This window comes from Crocodylus siamensis, chromosome 5, assembly GCF_052110815.1.
Source record: "Crocodylus siamensis isolate JL-2025a chromosome 5, ASM5211081v1, whole genome shotgun sequence".
Classification (NCBI taxonomy): domain Eukaryota; kingdom Metazoa; phylum Chordata; order Crocodylia; family Crocodylidae; genus Crocodylus; species Crocodylus siamensis.
In genome coordinates this window covers 26176351-26198086 of record NC_143399.1, presented here as the reverse complement: position 1 = coordinate 26198086, position 21736 = coordinate 26176351, and the positions used below count along the sequence as shown (strand labels likewise).

Genomic DNA, 21736 nt, shown 5'->3' with positions numbered 1-21736 from the left:
GTCAATAAACTGGAAAGATTATTATATTGATCTCTGTCTCTTTGTCATTTTTTTTCTGTTTAACAAACTATAGCACCACTTTTATTAAGGAAATCCAAGAAGGTGTTTTGTAATTTCACCATGAACAACATCTGAACGCATACAAATAGTGTTCTTGCCACAGGATTTCCTTCTCTGCTGCTGGTTCTCCCAGCCTCTACTGAATTGACCTCTATCTTCAAAACTCACAAGCTCTCAGCCTTCACCTGGGTTAGGTGTATAATATATGCAGCATGTTTATGACCCTGGGAAGTTAAGAAAAAAACCAGAAAAAATTCAAGATATCAGCTGATGCAAGTGCAGCGGACTCAGCCAAAACTGCTAAGAACTCAGTAACATGGACATTTTTACAAGAATGAGAGAGTGGCAGAGAGAAAGAAAAAACTACAGCTTAAAGAATCAAAAACTAGAATGTGTGGTCAAGAAGAAAAGCCACAGAGTTAAGGGTGCTGGACTTTTTGTGATCAGGGAAGGAAGAATCAGGAAAGAGATAAAGAAAGAGGGGTGTGGAGAGGCTGAAAGTTATTGATAACCTCAGATAATTTGTAAACTAAGCAATTCCATGAAGGTGACTAGCCACTTCACCTGTTCCTGGGCTATGCAAAATGCACTGTGGAATTCAGACCCTCAAAAACAATCTATTTTCTCCAGAATTCAGACAGAAGCCTGTTTTTCAGCTTTTAAGGATCCACATTTACAAACCAAGTCTTTTGCAATACAAAGCTATTGTATAACAAAGTTGATGTCTATGACCTTGGGAACAAACTGATGCATCTGAATGTATGTGCAGGTGCAGAGAGTTCTACAATTTAATTTTTTACACCATTCAGTCACATTTAGCTATTTAATTATGTCCAGGTTCCTGAACAATTAGCCAGGACTTGGACCTCTGTAGAGAGTTAATTTTGGTTAGGAGAGAAACGAGTTAATCACACCCAAAACTGTCTTTCAGAATCTATTTCAAATGCCTTCAGTAAAGACAGATTAAAGTTAGCTGGTGTGTACAAGCACTGCTTAAGTCAGTGACTTCTGGCCGGACTATGTTGGGAGAATCACGAAGTTCTGTGTTCAAACGCTTCAGCCAAATAGCACCATATACCCTGGAGAGAGGTGTAAATTATACCTTCCTGCACCAAAGAGGCCATTTATATTTTTAAGCGAGTTACCTCAAGAGACAAACTGCTTGCCTTTAGAAACTCCCTGGAGGTCAGAAGCAGTTATAGCTTCAGAATTGTTGTGATCAACTATAGAAAATAAAAATGCTTTTGAAATTCAAATTAAAATGCTTTTGAAGAATGGATCTTTGGTCCATCACCCAAAATCCAGTACTTTTATAAGACTTTTTCTATAGGAGCCTAGATATTTAGCAACCAAGCTCTTGGCCTTCTTAGTTGATCTTGTTTCACCTATTAACAGAAGGAGGTGTTTTAACTTATTACCTCCTAAAGGAACAGTGCCTTTGAGACTATAGGTGACCCAACATGATAATTATCATTGGATCTAACCCCTGGAGAAATAAGGGCAGCCTTAAATATGAGCTATTAAAATGAATTTGTTGTTTAACTGTTTCCCACTTTGTCACAGAATAGATTTTCTGATACTGGTGACTAGCATGGCTAATCACCAAGCCATTGTAATTCTGTTGTGGAAATAACTGTTTATATCTTACTTGCTCTCACAGTGAATTACCCAAGTTTATCATTAAGGGCTATTAAATTCCTATTAGTATTTTCAAACATTTGTTAGACGCAGCAGAAACTCTTTGCAGAATAATTGCAAAATATTTCTTATCAGTCTTTTCAGTGATTTACTTCTTACCTGTTTTACTCTTATCTTTTTCCACCCTGTGTTGAAGGGCAAACCTAAAAGTGGAGGAAAGACTTTAGCTTTTTATAGTATGACTTGAAGATTTCAGACTGCAGGAGTTACAAAATGCTCTGAACTGAACTCCTACACAGCCTCTATCCAGAGGTAGTAAAATGGTGGATCCCTGTCCCCGGGAAAGAAAGTACTGGGACTTACAGCATTTAGTAACTATTCTCAGGAGTATTCATGGGATACTGGCAGTTACCTTGTCCCTTCATAAAACAGGAATATGTATTAGTACCCAGATCTGTAAATGTCCCAAGTTCCACATTGGATTATTAGCTTTTTACAGAAGATGGGCTTTCCACATTAACTCCCTTTGCTCTCTCTCCGGATGTTAGAACAAACTGTGAAAAAGAAACCTGTTATGTAACTATGCAACTAGTAAAACAGTTTTACAAAAATAAACAAATAATCAAGACGCTCAAATAATTTAGTCACTTCAGCCACACAGGAGGGAGAATCAAAATGAACCAGAAGAATAACAGTGCAGCTCTGCCCCCTGAACAACAGCAGTGCATGGGGCAGCAATGTCTGTTGTACTGATGGCAACAGTACACGCAGCCACCAGTTGCAGGGGCAGCAATTTTGGGGCTCCCCACACAAAGTCAGTGCTCAAGGCAACCAGGGGAAGGGGCAGTAAAGCTACTGCAATGGATTCTTTGCACACAGAGCAAAGTAACACAAGTATTCAGTGCTCACTGAATGAATTTGCAAAGAACACAGTAAACTATATGGCTTATGCAGATCTCTGGACAATTTTACAGTCATTGAGCCTGGGATTGATGATTTATAAGAGGTGTATGTTGCCACAGTTTAAAAGTAACAGGTAACCACATAATTAAGGGCTGTCATTCTACAGAACTAATACGTTGACAAAAATCAATGCTCATGATCAAATGCTATGACTTGAAGTTGGAAATTCCTGCCAAGAAAAAGAAACTCTTTTTGCTGAGAATGCTGCAGAAATATAGGGCACCGAACACTCCATGTATGAGATATAAATAGAGCACTAAGTAATAGAAATTATACATATATAGGGGCGAGGAGGGAAAGAAAGAGAGAGAAGGTACCCTTGTTGGTATCATTTACCTCTACAACTTCAGGTGTGTTCTTTAAGCATTATTGCAACTATCCCTTTGAATTGCAAAAAGAAAAAAAAAGTTGGAGGAAAACACTCATACCAGAAAGCAGATTTTTGCCAGGACGTTATGGATATTAGTTACATATTTATGATAGCAGTGGATATGATACTATATTTTTGTCACACACTTGAATTTGAAAAAACTATGATTCTTTATGCTTTCCCAACTGCTCAGTCAAAGAAAAATAAATGTAGCAGCATTACAATTGCACCTACCTGAAGGGATAGGAGGGGCTGCCCTGCAGAGGGTCAGTGTGTGGAGAGACAGTGGGGGCAGACGGTTTGCCTTGAGGGCCAGTGAAGCTGCTTTGGTGTCAGCCCTCTTTGAAGTAGGAGAAGTGATTTTTTTTTTTTTTCCTGTTTTTTTGCACCCGTCCTGGAAGCACTGCAATACCAGGTCAATGCATGGAGTGGAAGGAGCATGCTCCGGTTCCACCACCCAATACCAAAAAGAATCTGCTCAATATAGACCTCCTACGGAGGACATATCAGAGACAATTACCCTGGGGAGCTCGCCTACGTGGTCACGCTGCTTCCCCTGCCAGGTTGCATGACATTAGTCCAAGGCCAAAGGCTTGTAGAAGTGATGTAACCCCAGCAGGGTTTTGAATGAGATGAACAACATTAGCAAAAGCCTGGGAAGAGTCCTGGCCGGGGGTTGGCTGAGAGGGCTTCTTGAAAAAGGGTGAGCAGTTTTTTTTCCCAGGGAGGAGAACAAAGGGGAGAGAGAGACAGGCCGGAAGCCAGGAAAAGGACCTCACCATGGCCATCCCTCAGCAAGCCCCTGTTGGAGCCCTGCAGCGGTAGGAGCTAGAGAGTGCACTGGAGAGAGAAACACCATGTCCTCTCTTCCGTCCGTCCCCCATTTTGAAGCCCTGCCCAGGCAGGCACAAAAGGGGAGCTGCCTGTCAGGAGTCTCTGAGCCTGGGAAGTCCCTCCTACAAGCCCCTGTGTGGCATGAGTGAGTGCAGGAGGGGAGAGGGATGCAGAACCAGTGGCAGACTGCTCTGCTCTGGTTTGCTCCACGAAGGCACTGGGGAGGGGCAGACTTGAGTGTCCCGGGGGACCACTGGGCTAGAAGGGGCAGGGGACTGTTCCAGCCTACCAGAAGCCCCAGAGGCAGGCAGGGCTCAAGGAGGGGACTGCATTTGCCAGGTGGTGTGAGGCATGCTGGGCAGGGGGAACTGCTATAGCCTGCAGCCCAGACATCGCTCCCTGCTGTGCCAGGCGGCGAGGGTCTGGACAGGAATTAGCTGTCTTGCAGGGGAGGAGCCACCACCTGCTGCACTGAGACCCCTGAAGCACATACGAGGGATGCCAGCAGCTGGGACCACCCATGGGCTTCTTGTAGGAGGAACACCGAAGCAGCCCTGCTCCCTGAGAAACCAAGCTGAGGGGCAGTGTTCACAGGGTCCTTGAGCATACACTAAGTCATAGACTGTTTAAATAAGTTCTTGATGGTTTATTAGTTGTTGTATCAATTTATTTATTTATTGGTTCCTTGTTTAGCATGGGTAATTTGTATGCCTTCACCTGGTGTAAGATATATCAGAGAAACTTTAACCCTTAAGCCACCATTACCAGGTTATGTCTTGTAACATTGTTTGTTTTATTGAATTAGGTATATGTTATCTTGTAAATAATTACATTCTGTAAATAGTTTTATAATGGTCTGCAAGGTTGTGTTGATTGTCAGGGGAGGCTCTCCACTCAGGGACCCTGCAACAGCTACTCAGGGAGCTGAGCAGGTCCACCGGCTACCAGGTACTCCAGCATCCCACTGTTCAGAGGAAGACGTAGGGTTACATAAATATTGAATCATGGGGAAAGAGGTTGGCCTGTAGGAAGGAATAGAGCCAAACTACAACTCTTATGATGTAATGTACCACAGAAGAGAAATAGTCTTGGCCAGGTTATTGTATAAATATGTGTATTGTATATACGGGTCTTATCTATGGTTTATTGAGGTTCTCTCAAACCCACTGGATAAATAAAGGTGTTTAAGAAGCCCATAGCAAAAGTTGTATTGTACAAGAGCCCATAGCTCTTTTGAGCTTTACTCTAAGTGCCCTCATTTAGGTCAGGAAAAAGCAGAACACACATTAGCCCTTGTCTGGGGGGTAGGAAGGATAGCAGCCTGCCTGTATGACCTGAGTGAAGCAGGTAGAGAGGGCTCTTGCATGCCTTTCAGCATGCTCCACAGGCTCCCCAGGCTGCCAAAGACTCTGGGCAGAGACAAATGGCTGAGCCATCTCTGATTGGCTGGTGGACCCACCTGGACCCAATGCTGCAGTGGCTCATCATGGCATGGCATTCGCTGTCATGGCCACAAGCCAGGGGGCATGCTGAAGGAGATAGGTGCACAGGTGGCATTCTCTTCCGTCCTACCAGTGAGCGGACATGGAAGGCGGCATGAGATGTGCATCACAGAGACCAAGTGGTGGCTTCGGGAATGATGTCTTGAGGTGGGCTTTGCCTTCCTTGACAACATCACAACAAGAGACATGCTCGGATGGGGTGGGCTCCACCTTTTCCCTAAAGGTAAGCATGTGTTCTCTTCTAGGTTGGCGGGTCTCCTCTGGTGGGCTTTAAACAAGGCTCATCAGGGGAAGGGGAAGACGAGGGAGGAGGAAGCCTTGGACTGCTAAACCAAGCAGCACTCACAAGTACAGCCCAGCCTAGACCAACAAGCGGAACATATACACAGGTAAGCAACAGGGGCCAGGGCAATGCTGAGATTAGGAGGCCAGTGCACACATCCACAGAAGGCCTCAAATGCCTCTACACAAACGCTCATAGTATGGGAAACAAGCAGAAGGAACTTACCCTTCTGCTAGCTGACACCAACCCAGACATAGTGGGGCTCACTGAAACATGGTGGGACCCAACACATGACTAGGTGGTGAATATCAAGGGCCATATGCTGTACAGGAGGGACAGGACAGGGAGGAAAGGTGGGGGCATGGCACTCTTCATTAAGGAGGAATACACATCTTCATCAAGTAGCACAGGGTCAGGGGAGGGGCACACAGAAGTGCTCTGAGTTAGAATACAAGGCAGTTGAGGGGAAAGAGACTTAACGGTGGGGGTCTACTACAGACCACCCAACCAAGGGGAAGAGCTAGACCAGGAATTCTTAAGTCAGCTCACGGAGGTAGTTAGGTCATCATGGGTGACCTGAACTTTCCAGACATCTGCTGGGAAGAGCAGTCAGCCAGGTCTGACCACTCACATACATTCCTAGCCCAAATGCAGGACCTCCATCTAACCCAGGAGGTGCACAGCCCCACCTGGGGAGATGCCTTGTTGGACCTGGTGCTGGCCACAGGTGATGACCTGATGAGGGGGCTGCAGGTGCTCAACCACCTGGGCAACAGTGATCATCGCCTGCTGGAATTCACCATCAGATTTCAATGAGCTAAGGACAATAGTCGGGGAAGCACTGAGGTCCTGGAGGGTAGGGGAGCCAGGTGTCCAAGAAGAGTGATTGCTCCTTAAGGAGACAATCCTCCAAGCCCAAAGGCAGGTAATCTCAACATGGATCAAAGGGAACAGGAGGGTGCAAAAGCCCCCATGGTTCACCAAAGGCATCCGGGAATGTCTTCTAGCTAAAAGGGAGGCATACACCCAATGGAAGGGAGAGGCCATCACCAGGGAGGACTATACTGCAGTTGCTTCATGATGCAGGGGGGCAGTCAGGAAAGCCAAGGTGGAGGTGCAACTGGGACTAGCTACCCAGATCGAGGACAAGTCCTTTTTTAAATACATAGGGGGCAAAAAGAAGGTACCAGGTAATGTGGGGCCCCTGCAAGACACACTAGGAAATTTGGTCATCACACCAGATGACAAAGCTAACCTATTTAACAACTTCTTTGCCTCCATTTTCCTGAGCAGGGACCAGATCAGCCGCACCACCAGGCCTCCCTCAGGCCCCGGGGGAGGCGCATCTAGGCCAAGGGTCAGGGAGGATCTAGTCAGGGAACTTCTGGAGGAACTGGATGTATTTAAATAAGCTGGTCCGGATGATCTCCACCCCAGAGTGCTGAGTGCTGAGGGAATTAGCTGAGGTCATTGCGGGACCCCTGGCATGGCTTTACAAGCACTCGTGGTGCTCTGGTGTGGTGCCAGAGGACTGGAAGAGGGCCAGTGTGGTTCCCATCTTCAAAAAAGGGAGAAAGGAGGACCTGGGGAACTATAGGCCAGTTAGTCTTACCTTGATCCTGAGTAAACTTTTTAAAAGAATTATGCTGGCACATGTCCGCAAGGGGCCAGTAGGGGAGATTATGCTTAGGGGCAACCAACACAGGTTCTTTAGAGACAGGTCCTGTCAGACCAACCTGGTGACTTTCTATGACCAGGTCACAAAATCCTTAGATGCAGGGGTAGCAGTGGACATAGTCTTTCTGGACTTTCGGAAGGCCTTCGACACTATCTCTCACCCCGTTCTCATTAAAAAACTGGGGGACTGTGGTGTCAACACCTACAAAGTCAAATGGGTCACCAACTGACTGGAAGGCTGCACCTAGAGAGTGGTGGTAGATGGGTCATTTTCAACCTGGAGGGATGTGGGCAGTGGGGTTCCACAGGGCTCGGTCCTCCGGCCCGCACTGTTCAACATCTTCATTAGTGACTTGAACGAGGGGGTAAAAAGCACCCTGTTTAAATTTGCTGAAGACACTAAGATGTGGGGGGATGTGGGCACACTAGAAGGGAGGAATAGGCTACAATCGAACCTAGACAGGTTACAGGGGTGGGCGGAGGAGAATAGGATGGGATTCAACACTGACAAGTGCAAGGCGATGCACCTGGGGAGGAAGAACCAGCAGCATACCTACAGGCTGGGGAACTCCCCTTTTGTCAGTGCAGAGGCAGAAAAGGATCTTGGAGTTATCATTGATGCCAAGATGAACATGGGCCGGCAGTGTGGGGATGCAGTCAGGAAGGCCAACCGCACCTTGTCATGCATCCACAGATGCATCTCAAGCAGGTCCAAGGAAGTGATCCTCCCCCTCTATGCGGCACTGATCAGGCCGCAGCTGGAGTACTGAGTCCAGTTCTGGGCACCACCCTTCAAGAGGGATGTGGACAACATGGAGAGGGTCCAGAGGAGGGCCACTCACATGATCAGGGGGCAGCAGGGCAGGCCCTATGAGGAGAGGCTACGGGACCTGAACCTGTTCAGCCTCCACAAGAGAAGGCTGAGGGGGGATCTAGTGGCCTGTTACAAACTAGTTAGAGGGGACCAGCAGACACTGGGGAAGTCCCTGCTCCCCTGGGCACTGCCAGGAGTGACTAGAAATAACGGTCACAAGCTGGCAGAGGGTAAATTCAGATTAGACATCAGGAGACGCTACTTCACGGTCAGGGCGGCTAGGGTCTGGAACCAACTTCCAAGCAAAGTGGTGCTGGCTCCTACTTGGGGGTCTTTAAGACCAGGCTAGACAAACACCTTGGTCAATACTCTTTCCTGCCATGGCAGGGGGTGGGACTTGATGATCTGCTCAGGTCCCTTCCGCCCCTACTAACTATGAAACTGTGAAGGCACCCCCACATCCACTCAGCATGCCCTGCACCCATCGTGTGTGTGTGTGTGTGTGTGTGTGTGTGTGTGTGTGTGCGCGCGCTCCGTCCCTGACACCTGGGTTCTGCGTGTGTGAGTGTGCACTCACACACACACACACACCCCAGGCATCCATGGCACAACTGGGCCACCAACTTTCACGTGACCAGTGAGGACAATGCCTGCCTCTTGAGCAACTCCCTATTCCCCAGGCTTATGGAGAACAGGCACTATGCTCCCAGGGCCCCCAGTTTTGTCATTGGTGATATCGCCCCCCCAGCCCCCACCCCCATCTGGGGGCCCGGCCTACCTTTCCCTGATCATTAGGCCTTTTTCTGGGGAACATTTCAACTATGGACCTGGACTGGCACCACAAGCACACAGAGCACAGGCACAGGGGAGAAGGCCAATCTACTGCCAATGTATGTGGCCCCATCTGCACCACCACAGGCTGTCCAGATCTATGAAACCCTGGCCAACAGCTGCCTCAACTGTGTGAACCGGGAAACCTCCCCAAATGAATAGGACCCAGTGGCTTTGAGCATCTATGCCCTGACATGGGTCACCTGCCACAGGATCCTCTGGCTCTGCATCATGGGAACTGATGCCCACAACCCAGGCTGCCTGGGCACTGTCCCCCTTCCCCACCCCAACCCCAGGGGCACACACCAAAATATTGCAGTTGCCATACTTTCCCTGCATTTAATAAAGAAAACCTGTGGAACACTGCTCATGTCCTAGCCTACTCCCCAATTCCCAATTCACACAAAACAGCAAAACTTTGATAGCAGTGGGGTGGGGAGCGAGGGGCATTGAGAACAGACGATAGAACATAGAAGGGGGATTGGTGTCAGGAGCCATGGGCCTGAACTCAACAACCATGAAACCTTGGAGAAGAGGCATGGCATAGGGGGCTTTTGACCAGGCCCCCTATTTTCAGGGCTCCAGAGTCAACACTAGACTAGGAGTGTGCGAAGCAGGACTTATTCCATTCAAATTCAGCCTGAATCAGGGACAGCGATTGGATTCATTGACTCAGATCACTGTCCCTGATTCAATTTGGCCAAATCCAAATCTAAAGATTCAATGCTGATTCAGAGAATCGGTGATTCAGATATGGACACAGCCGTAAATGTTTTTTCTACATACCTCAAGGTACCAGTGTGGCTCATGAATGCTGTGATGCTGGGGCGGATGGAGGCATCCCACTGGAGTGCGGGGGGACCCCACACATGCTTAGCAGTGTATGCCTCACTTGGTGGGTCTGCCAGGGAGTCCATTGGGCCCTCCCCCCACACTCCTGTAGGACACTCCATGAGCCCCACCATTGCAGCACTCACAAGCTGCCTGCTACCTAGAGGTATGTATCTATGTCCAAATCACTGAATCTTTCCAAATCTCTCCAAATTGATCCAGAGGGTTCCAATTCGATTCAGACAGAGTAAAGGGTCCTCTGATTCGATTCAGATTCAGAGGTTCAGCCACCAAATTGGGCTGAATCAAATCAGGGACTGAAGCTTCGCACACCCTAAGTAAGAACTGGACAGCTGCATGACCCTGGAGCCAATATCTGCCTGAGAGAGAGCACTAAAGACTGCTGGCCCTCCCACACTGGACCCCTGGTCCCTCATACCTGAGGTCACATTTTACCCTTCAAGAACCATGGACCTGTGGCCATTGTAAACACCTGGGACCCATGTCATGCAGCTGACCCAGCCAAGGGACTGCCTATCACTGCAGAGGCTGCCTATCACTGCAGTGGGACCCAAGCCAGGAGTGGGGCCATGGGGAGTGGAAGAGTTCTCCAACTACGCCTCCCAGTGCGGTGGGGTAGATGAACTGGGGCCACCAGGTCTGCTGCCAGAAGCTAGCCCAGCAACCTGGGTGGTCAGAACAAGCGGTTTCTGAACTGTTCGGAGTGCTCAGGTGCCCCTTCAGGACTGACCTGGACCTGCTTGGGGGCCCTGGCCTACAGGATGATCAGCAGTGGTCCAGGACCATATGCATTAACTCCCTGTGCTGGGGTTGTGACTCTCTCAGCTCTTCTCCAGACAGCAGGTAGCAAGTTGGAACCCCCAGGCATGCAACCCAGCAGCCGGGTGTAAACACCCCTTGGCCTGTCCATTTCCCCCATACACGGCCTGATACATTGGTCGTGATGGTCTAACAGCCTCTGGTGACAGGAGTCCACAGTGCATGGCCTGGGCTCAGAGGCTGCAACCGGAGCTTGTAACATTTCTTCTTCATTTTGCCAGTGCCTTATATACACAACTTTCATTCACTCAGCAGATCTTCAGCCACTCATCCTGGACTCACCAAGCCAGCCACTGTGAGCTGGCCTTCCTCACACATATGCAGAGCCTGCAGAGAAGGGAAGGGGTTGCTTATCTTGCAGGGGAGGGGGAAGGTTGAGGGGGTATGCCCAGGGCTGGGATGGGCCCACAACTGTGGAAGCGGCAGTGGGGGTTTCCCTGAGGGGACAGTACAGCCTGTGCCAGGAGGATCTGAATCAGCCAGCACCCATTGGACCTCACCCATGCACTGGATCAGAGGGGAGGGGGCAAAGTGCTGTTGGGCTGCTTGCCAGCCTCTCCAAATCCACAACCCAGGAGTCACCCTGGCAGCAAGAACCAAGTGGCTTTGATAACAGTTTCCACATGGGAATCCTTCCATCACATGTGTCCCTTTCCAGGAGTGGCAGGGAGTGAGGAAGATCTGGGGGCTTTTTGACAAAGGGGAATTTTTCTCATTCCTGCAATAGTTGTCAGATATAGCTGCATGATCTCTCCAGTCCCTGACCTGGGGTTCCTGTCTGAAAAAACCCTTTTGCCTGCTCAGCTCAATAAATGTCACCAATGCCTTTCTATAATCACCTTGGGGGTGGAGAAGCTGTTTATGTGCAAGTGCTTAGGATATCTGTGTGTAGGTTCAAGTCTCCCATGGAACACAACATGGGCCTGACAGAAATGGCAAGGGCATGTGAATTAGGCAGATTTAGGATCCCACTGAATGGGACATGCTCTGTTAAATGCCCAAGAGCTCACGGGGGAGAGGAACTGGCATGTTAACAGGGCTTCATGCTTCAGCTGGGGAGGACAGGAGTGGGGGAAAGCAGGTGATTCACCCTTCCCCTTATGCCTCAGCATTCCTGGACCCTGCCTTCCAGCCCCAACCCTCTGAGAGAGGGCTATGACTGCAGTGGCTTCCTCAGCTGCCCCTTCCTCCTCCCACCCCAGGGGCTATGCTTTTCCCCTGAGGCCTGGGCCCCCATCCTGGTCGTACACCTGGGGTGAATCTTACCATCATGGGTTGCATAGCACCCATGCACATGGTCTGACTTGAGAGAAGTGCCAGGAGAACTGGCCACAGGTCCTGAGGATCATGCCAGCACAGCAGCCACTGCATTAGGACTGGGGAGGCTGGTACATGCTCCATTTTTCTGGGAGGGGTGCAGAGATATGTGAGATGACTTGATATGGAGTAGCCATAGCATCTGTGTAGGGAATGGTATCACAGGGCCGGGCCTTGCTCCATCTCCTCCTCCTCCAGCACGGTGCCTGCAAGCCACTCTTCTGGAACATCCCTGGTCCCATGGACACTGGGGCGGTATCTGCCCTGTTCTTGCTGAGGATATGGGATAGGTTCTGGTAGATCAGCATGATCTGCTCCCAGATCCCAGACCACTTAATAGAAATAAAGCATGTGATAATAATGTCTTCTCATCAGTGTGGTCTTAGCAAGGCACTGCTCCCAGTTTCTGTTGTGACCCTTCACCTGCATCTGCTGGGCAATGCACTTCAAGACATCTCTGATTCGATGCCCTATCTGGAGCTGGTACTGGATGTCTCCCTCACCCCAGATGGTGACAAGATCCTTTATTTCCCCGTAGTGCCAGTTCTGTGCCTGGGTTTGGCTAGTGGCGGTGGATGGGCCAAGTTCACCCATGGTCTGTAGCAGTGCTCACTGGGGTCTCAGTATCCATGGGTGAGTGATGGTCTGGTTGCAAGGGGGTGGGTTGAAGGCTGGAAGGGTGGGTAGATGGATGGATGGAAGCAGCAACGGATGCACAAATGTGCAGTTGTGTGCATGTAGCTCTCTCTCACACACACTTCAGAGGCTTGGGACCACTGCTTCTGCTTCACCTGCTCAAGTAATCTCAAAATTCCCTGGGGCTTTCTGCAGATGCCCTGTGATTCTGGCAATGACACACACTCAGTCCAGGCTGTAAAATTCAAGGGTCCTAATCCCCTAAACAAGGAGGTGGCTGGCCAGTCCCCACATGGGTCCTGAAGGTTCCAGGATTGTCTGGCAGCTTATCCTGGCTTGGAGATTCAGTGCCTTCCCTAACCACATCCCCCCATGCCAGGGGTGGACAAAGTATGGCCTGCGAGCAACATCCAGCCCATCAGGTCATTCTGTCCAGCCCACAAGGCCCCTAAAACATTTAGTAAATTAATGTTTATTTGCTCCTGGCTGCCTGTCAAAGATGACAGGAGCTAGGGGCATTAGGACGCAGGGGGAGCCAGCAGGACCCAGCAGCCTTGTCCCACCCCACCCCCAGTCATTTCCCTGCTTTCCTGCCCATTCACTGCTTCAGCACCATATGGTTCCTGGCTGCATCACTGGACCACAGGAGCATGAGGCAGCACTGGTACCGTGCGTGTGTGTGTGTGCACGTTTTCATAGGGGTGTGTGTGTTTTCATAGGGTGAGTCCCACATGCTCAGCCCACCATACACATGCACCCACACCCCCCTTGCACTGTGCACATAGACCCCCCCACACCCCCTCACATGCCCCAGCCACCCTTCCCCCACACACATCTCCCACAAGCCCCATACCCACCCACATCCCATATATCCACACATACCCACATGCTCTCTTACCCCACAACCCCACACCTATCCCCCCCACACACCCACAGCCCCCCACAAACCTATACCCATCCCCTAACACACACATTATACAAAAGTAAGACTTCATTTTAAACTATTATATACAATCACCTCTATGCACACTACACAAACACATGTAAACCAGGACAAAAACCAGAACAAAAATATTTTTTGAAATCAATTAATGAGTTTTTTTCACTTTTTTTCTTTCTCCATCCCTTAACTGACACTGCTCAAAGTCCCTGTTTTGAGGAGATTTCAATATAAGTATACATGTCACAATTTAAGAGACACAAGGCAACATACTGTCAAGTGGTTGTTTTGCATTATTATGAATTCATTTTAAAAAGGAAGGATATTACAAAAGAGGTACGAGGCAGAGATAAGCAGAGATCATCTCCTCTCATTACTTTCCATCACCCAGAGCTGTAACCCTTCAAGAACGGATATAAGCAGAACTATTCTAGTGTTGGAACCAAACCAATTTGCTATATTCAGATCCAACTCTAATGAAAACACTCCCCTACTCACTGAAATTGAAATTTCATATTTAAGACTTTATCCCTTCTCTGTGTGAAAGTATTGCCTGAATGAACTGAGCAAGTTCAGAGCTGAGAACCTAAGTCTCAGACAGACACAAACTTGGTTTGAACAAGACACTTTTTGCATCAGGACATTACAAAAGATGTCTATGTGTTAGTACTTACTGTATCAGATGCAACTGAAAACCCTTTGGGGAATGCAAGATAAGGAGAGTAGATATTATGGATTGTAGGTAATGGAAACAAGAAATACAGTTTACATTTCTGTTATTCCCCCCCCACAACAGCCTTCAGATGGAGAAAGAAAGTGGAGTGCTATTAAAATATTTGAGACAAGATTTGGTTTTCTGATTTACACCCACATGTATAACTGGCTCTTATTCTTACTTTCTTTACAAGTGTATAGAGCTCAGCAGCTTCACCTGCTAAGCGTTGGTTGGCTTTATTCACTGAGGAATGTGCCATCTTCTCTCTCCCCCTTCCCCCAGACTGTAGAATTTTTGCATACTTGTAACTGTTCTTAATGATTACACAGCTCAGGCAATTTCTCTAATGCATTGCAAGGAAACCAAACAAGGACAAACTAGAGATGTACCGTATAGAGTAAATAAACAGTACAGTACAAAGACCCAATCCAGCTCCACTTAAAATCAAGGGAAAATTACCCCAATTTCAAATTTAAGTATTACTACATTTCAACAACTTGCATGCAACTAAAGAACTGTGTGATAAACTTAACTCCCCTCCCCCTCAAAGTTCATTGCCCTATCCATTAGACCACTTCAGAAAACACACACTTGGAAGCGTAATTGCCCTGAGTGCAAACATTCAATGCTTTTTAAAACCTTCAAACAGTTTCTTGGTAAACAGTGTATTGGCCTGGCAGTGACCATGGTAACCACATTGTCAGATTGGTCAACTGCCTGATAGCGGAGTTTGGGGAGAGACAGAGATGGCATTCTGCCACAGTTAGGGCACTCTTCTAAGCGGTGGGAGATGCCAGTTTAAGTATAGGCTTGCAGAAGAGGAAATTGAACCAAAATTTCCCATAGTATTCATTTATCTGCTTATTAGATTTATATGTTGCCCTCCCCCAAAAGAGGCTCAAGGTGGTTTACAATAAAGAAAACAGATAAAAATAAAGACGGATGCCAATATCAAAATAAAATCTTATATAATAGAAAAAAACTATACAGCTAATGCCTCCAAACTTAACCCCATGACCTTTACAATGCTTATGAAAGATAACCTGGCTCAGGCTCTGATGGACCACAAAGAGGAGGAAATTCCAGAGCTGTAGAGTGACTACCAAGAGTGACATCCCACATGCTTTTTGCCAAGCAGACTTAGTGCACAGAACATATTTGAAAGAAGTAGGTCTTGGCTAATCTCAAGGACTGAGGTGAAACATAAGGGAGAAAGGGGTCCTATAGCTGTGTCCTTTAGGTACTCTCTTAGGTCTAGACGATCAAGAACCTTATAGATCCAAAGCAGGACCTTGGGTTGCACCCAGAATGCCCTTGGAAGTCAGTACAGACTCTGGAGCACTAAAACAATGTGTTCCTGGTGACCCACTGCATCAGAAAGTAGGCCACTGTGTTCTGCACTAGCTGCAACTTCCACATGGTCCTTGCAGGCAACACCATGTAGATAGAGCACATTGCAGTAGCCAGCCCAAAGGTTAAGAAAGATGGTTGTGAAAGATGGTGGCTGGATCCGAATCTGGAAGAAATATGGTTGCTCAAACAGCTTGTGGAAAGCAAAAGCAACACTTTCTCTTCTCTTCTCTTGTCATGTTTTATGTGAAACCATAGCTGGTTGGCTTCACTGAGAGCACCTAATGAATCTGCCAGACAGATGAAGGCCTTGTGTGTGAATCCTGATGGGGTTTAGACATGCGTTAGGCACCCAGGTGCTCAGAATTATTAAGAATTAGGCAATTTGGGGCTTGTCCATATGCAGATATTTAAGCTCCTAGTGTTTTCTGGTGGAAACTGAGCAAGGATTTTGAAGTTCACAGTTTTAGATTTAGGTGCCTAAAGTAAGCATTGCCCTGCTGAGATTAGCCTGCATGCAGCTCTCTGTTAGCTCTGTGCAACATACAGCTCCCTAAACCTTTTTATAGATCTAGCTCTAGGTGCCTGGCTCCCACTGATTTCCCCAGGGCCCTTCTGAAATCTAAGCAGCTAAATATCTTTAACAATCTGGTCCTTGCTGAATAAAAATAGATACAATAGAGGAAACTATATATAGAAGATATATTCATGAGTCTCAATATCACCTCTTTATTCTATGTATTGATCAAGAACCAGTATTATAACCCAGTATCTCTGTTCTTGGCTTTGTTACATTAAACTTGCCACCGATCCTTTCTGTGGCCATACTTAGTACTCTGTAAAATAGAAATAATGATACCCAACGTGGAGAAGTGTTGTGAGGGTTAAGTCACTAATGTGTGCAAAGAGCTTTGAGATCCTTTCATGGAAGGTACTACAGAAATTCAGTGTTAATTTATTATTTCTTTATTATTATTATCAAATTCAATAGCATGTGAAGTATAACTCCTTTGTTTTTAAAAAAAATGAACTAATCAGGAGTCCCTTATTCATGCTGTCAAATGCTGGTAATGACCAAATAGTCACGTTTGTGGAAGCAAAAAAACACTTGGGTTGTTGAAGCAGCAATTAGCAGGCATTGTGGGGAGAAGAAGTGGAGCTAGACCAGAAATGAGCCTTGATGAGCCTAATTGCCTTTAATTATCCCTAAACATTTTCTTGTCATCTTATGGAGGCAAAAGAAACCCTGTAGATCTAAAACGAAATAAGCCTGAGTTCTGTTTTCCTCTTTTAAAGAGAGCCATAATGGCCACTATGGAAACATGTTCTTAATCAACGACATTAAACTCCTGGCTGCACTGCTTGTCTTGAAATTGCCTAGTTTCATTATTATCAGGGGGAAGGAGGAGGTATAAAGGGGTTTAATCGCTATTTAGCTCCTTTCTTGGTAAATTAAAATATTAATTACAATACACGTTTATTTTGTCTTTGCTTAAGTTATTTGTAAGTATGGGGGAATAAGAGGGCTCACTTTTTGTAAACTAATTTACTCAAAGATTAGTCAGACTTACTTTTTAAATTCCTCAACAAAAAAAATCAAATCAGGATGTGAAATGCTGCATTTTGAGAGCCAAAATTATACAGCAAGGGGGTTTTTTTTGTCTTGAAGAGAAGTGTGTAATTAGGAGTACTTTATCCATAAACTGATGACATGTAAGACCGAATGCTTGGGGGGGGGGTGACTGAATGCCAGACATTGTCTTAGGGAAGGAGGAATGTTTCTCTTTCACTGACACAGCACAATGCAGTAATCGACCTGATATTCTTCCATTCAAATGCTGAATGAGTAAAAATGAAGGCGAAAAAAGAGGTTTTAGCAGAACTGACCTTTTGTATAAAATTTCATTTTTTCTATGAAAAAAATACTTTTATATATTTACCATGGTGATAAAAACCTAGAAGTATGAGGAAAGCGCTGTGGTAGCAGGAAGGTGACAAAGGTCTTGTGTAGCTAAAGGCTGCTATACATTTTCTGTGAATACTCACATTTTCACTGAGGATGCTCATTCCACTTCTATACTTGATTGTTGTGAATAATCTCATGTGAAAATCTGAGGAGTGATGTTTGCAGGAAGAAAGCAGATTTTTGAGCATCATACTGTAGGCCAGCAGGGATCCTTCACATTCTTTTTAATACAGATTTTTCAAAAACGTAAAATATAGGATCTGACAAGAAGTGCTGAAAATGAGGCCCTGCCTATGCATGTTTGTTGTTGCACTTGTTGCTAACAAGATAGTTAACTATGTAAAAAACTAGAGATAAAATGAAACATGGCTAAGGCAGCTTCCATCTATGCTCAGCTCTAAACTTACCCATTCTCTTTTTTCCATAGCATCAATCTTTTCCCTGGACTTTGAAGAGTTACTTTGTTACTGTAAACACTATAGTGGGCAGAAGGGATCAACACAAATGACTGCTATTTTGAATTATAGCCCAGGGACAATGATCTCAGAGGGTGAACCATGGGGTGAAGGTACTTTCACTCTTTACTTGCAGTACCCTGATTCAAAACTTCCCCTTAATAATGATTTGCCTGCATCACACTGTGGGTCTGAGCTATTTCTTGTGGAACTTCTCCCTCCAGTCATGGCTTCATCATGTTGGATGTATATTCATTGCTGCTGTCTTTCTTTCTATCCACTGTTTTAAGTACTTCTGTTCTTTTATTATTATTATTATTATTATTATTTTTAGGTACAGCTCTCAGAAGAGAATGAAGTATAACCCTCTGAGGCCATGGACACAAACAGCTAAGACAAGAGAGACAAAGCTTGAGGCATAAACCTGAAGCAAATTGCATTGTGGCAGCCACGCACAGACAAACAGGCGACGTTCAGTTGATATATATAAAAAGAACATGGATAGGACTGGGCTTGCCAAGTATTTGCCAAAAGTAGGGGAATTAGTATCCCACAGTCCAGTATTGTGCAATCTCCCTGACAGATGGAGAAGGGTGCCTACAAGCCAGCTTCTGTAGATCAGCTTTGAAAAAATACTCAAAGTCACTTGGCCAACTCTTTGTAGGAGACTGTGCCAGTCGAACGGTAAGTGTAGTAGTGTGCGTACTTCCCATTTGGATTTTCTGAACTTGTTACACAGGTAGCCATTACTAGATCCCACATTACATCTGTTTTCTCACTGGTGAGTATACCATTCACTGCAAGTCCTCAGTTTCCTGAGCAAAGCTAGCACCAACTGGGTCTGTGCTTGGTGGTAGCACAGAGGAGATGGGAAATGATGCATATCCACTGATTACAGTTTATTCTATTTTCTTGCATACAGCATGCCCCAGAATAAAATATGCACATTGGTTTTGAAAGTCAGAATGAAGAAAAAGAATCATTCCTTGAACTAAGGCACTGAACAGCCGCAGCCAAAGAGCCATTTCTGCTCATTATTTTGCTCCTGTAGATCACTGCAGATTTTACTTTTCCTTTTTCCTGGTAAGTGGCAGAAACTGTTCTTTCCTAATTCTTGTATATAATGCACACTCAAGTTTCCAACAGCTGATTTTTGGGACATAGGCATGTGTTTTATGTGGGGAAATATGGTACATCTGTTCACCTGCATTTTTTTCAGGAAAAAAAAAATGAAGAATGGTGCTTTCTGCTCTTTTGCTTCTGCTAATAACTCTAAGGGTACATTGCTGTAGTAAACAGTTTCCTGCAGCAAGAAACTCAGCCTTTTGAATCTGGCATGGCTGGAGCCAGGGCAGGGGGTGCATGAAACACAGGAAGCATGATGCACATGCAATTGCACCAAATTCATACATGAAGCCACTGGGGTTCATGTCTGAGCCAGGCAGTAGTCAGGGTGGGGAGAAGGGTGGACTCTGCATATAAGGCTTGGCTGCTATTTTTTTTTTCGCAAGTGAAGAGAGCAGTCCAAGGAGCATTCACTCATCTGTCCATGATGATGGCCCCTAGACACAACAGCAACATAAACACTGGCTAATCACAGGTTGACATGCACAAACAGCTAATCCAAAAAACCATGCACACTTACCCTTATAATCTGTGCCCTTGTTGCTGATCAGGATTATGTCAAGAGGAGGAGACTGAGGATCTTTGGGAAAATGCCCGGACTTGTGGCTGGCAAAGAAGTCCTGGCTCTCTGGGACTTCAACTGTGTAGCCCTTGCTATTATTAACCACTGGCATTCCCTGACAAGATCTGGTCCAGGTCCTTGTCATAGAGAGCTGAGAGACATGGCCAGTATCTGAGCAGCAGTTGGTCCCTTGACTTCATGCAGCTACAGTTTAGATCCTTGGCCTTGGAATGGCACTGATGGTGGCTGCTTGCTGTTCTCTGAGTTGCTATGATTTCTAGACATCTGTGTTTATCTAATTCTGCCTGAATATTTGCTGGATGTTTCCTTTTTCCCAGGAAGTCCAGAACTTTTCCATCAAGCAGCAGGCATTCTCCATGATACCAAAGTCCTTAAAAGGATGATAAAAGGGCTGGGCTTCCAAGGAGATGACATCCAGTCACTATCACCCCAGAGAAAGAGAAGTCAGAAAAGTAAACAGAGTAAACTGGTCTGTGGGCCCAAAGCAACGTGGAAGGCAAGTGGTAGACTAGACCAGTGGGCTAAGTTTCGTAACCCCTTGCATTTAAAAGCATGAAAAGATTAGTCCTGACTTTGTCCAAGAGTAAATTAAGCACTACGGGAGTAGAGTTTTACTTCTAGCAGTTGTGTCATGTGCTCATGACTCTTATTTTCACTTACAGCACCTTACCTTTTCATGGATTACCCAGGTCATATGCCCATTGCCTGTTACAATTAACCTTCAGCTTTTATCCTTGTTTTGGGGAGACCCCAGGCACAACCTATAGCTTGTTTCTACCCAGGCCAATGTTGTGTCAAATATGCTGAGCAAACCACCCTGTGGAACAAAGGCTTCACTCATTTACCACCTGCCTGTTGTGAGGTAGTAATGTAGCACCTGTTTGCTCCTGAATGTCCAGATCCATACACCTCCCACCAGGATATAAGGGTCTTATTGTCATATTTGTGTGTGGACAGTAGGGGTGTGCAAAGCGGAGTGCCCCCCCCAGACCTCTGGGGAGCCCCCACACTCCCATGGGACGCTCCATCTGCCCCAGCATACCAAAATTCATGAGCTGCCTGGTACCTTGAGGTATGTAGAAAAAACATATAAAGATGCGTCCATGTCCGAATCATCGAATCTTCCTAATCAAACTGGAGTCTTCCGATTCAATTTGGAGAGATTAATGGGTCTCCGGATTTGATTTGGAGATTCAGCTGCCGAATGAGGCCAGATCGAATCAGCAACCGAAGCTGCTCACAGCCCTAGCGGGCAGCATGTTGTTTGCTTCTCTGGCATTCAGGTGCCCTGGCTTCCTGGTTCACTTTTCCAGCTGAAGGCTGGAACGTGCTACTTTGCACGGGGCTTTGCCCTTGGCAACAAGTGAATATGAGCACAGAGGAAGTGAGTTTAAAGGAAGAGTTTGAAGGCATACAACTTTTTCCTACCCCTTTTATATAGTTCTTCTCTCTTCCCCCCTAATCCCCCCGACTCCTTGGACTAGCCAACATAAAAAAAAATGAACTATGAAATTAAGCCCTTCGTAGATTGTTGGTAAAATTAAAGTCATACGGTACCTGTAATATGAATGTCTGATGATGATGGATCTGCAGTTCTGCGTAGGATTAAACACATCTTGTACACAGATGTTTGACTACTTTGGCCATATAGTATGTGTGTGTTTAATGTGGGAGGGGGCTTGGCTTGCCTGCAGTTGTTACAGACAATTTACAGTACTGGGATTTAGATCAAGTCTTAAAGAGAGCTCTGCTCTCTTTTTCATTCTCCATAGCAAGGCCAATGCTACAGACAAAACTAATGCTTCTATATCCGCCCCTTTCATTGTGTCACCACAAATTCTCCACAAGGAGAAGGAAATCCAGGAAGGAGATCATTCTTTTTACTTGAAATTCATAGGCACCATATTGTTGGAGCTGCTTGATTTGTAATATTTACTTGCTCTATGATCCTCACACAGTGCGTCTCAGAGAACAGGGAGAGTAAAGAAACCATGCAAGTGCTAACC

At 46.2% G+C, this 21736-nt stretch overlaps 1 long non-coding RNA gene and 1 pseudogene across 1 annotated transcript in view; both read right to left on the bottom strand.

The window, feature by feature from the left end:
* Positions 1-20592, bottom strand: part of LOC149863619 (uncharacterized) — an 86154-nt gene extending 65562 nt beyond the window's left edge. The window contains exon 1 of the long non-coding RNA XR_016442730.1: positions 19668-20592. This is a non-coding gene — a long non-coding RNA (uncharacterized LOC149863619). The remainder of the gene's footprint in view (positions 1-19667) is intronic.
* LOC149863620 (U2 spliceosomal RNA) lies at positions 3410-3637 on the bottom strand (annotated as a pseudogene).
* Positions 20593-21736: the final 1144 nt, after the last annotated feature.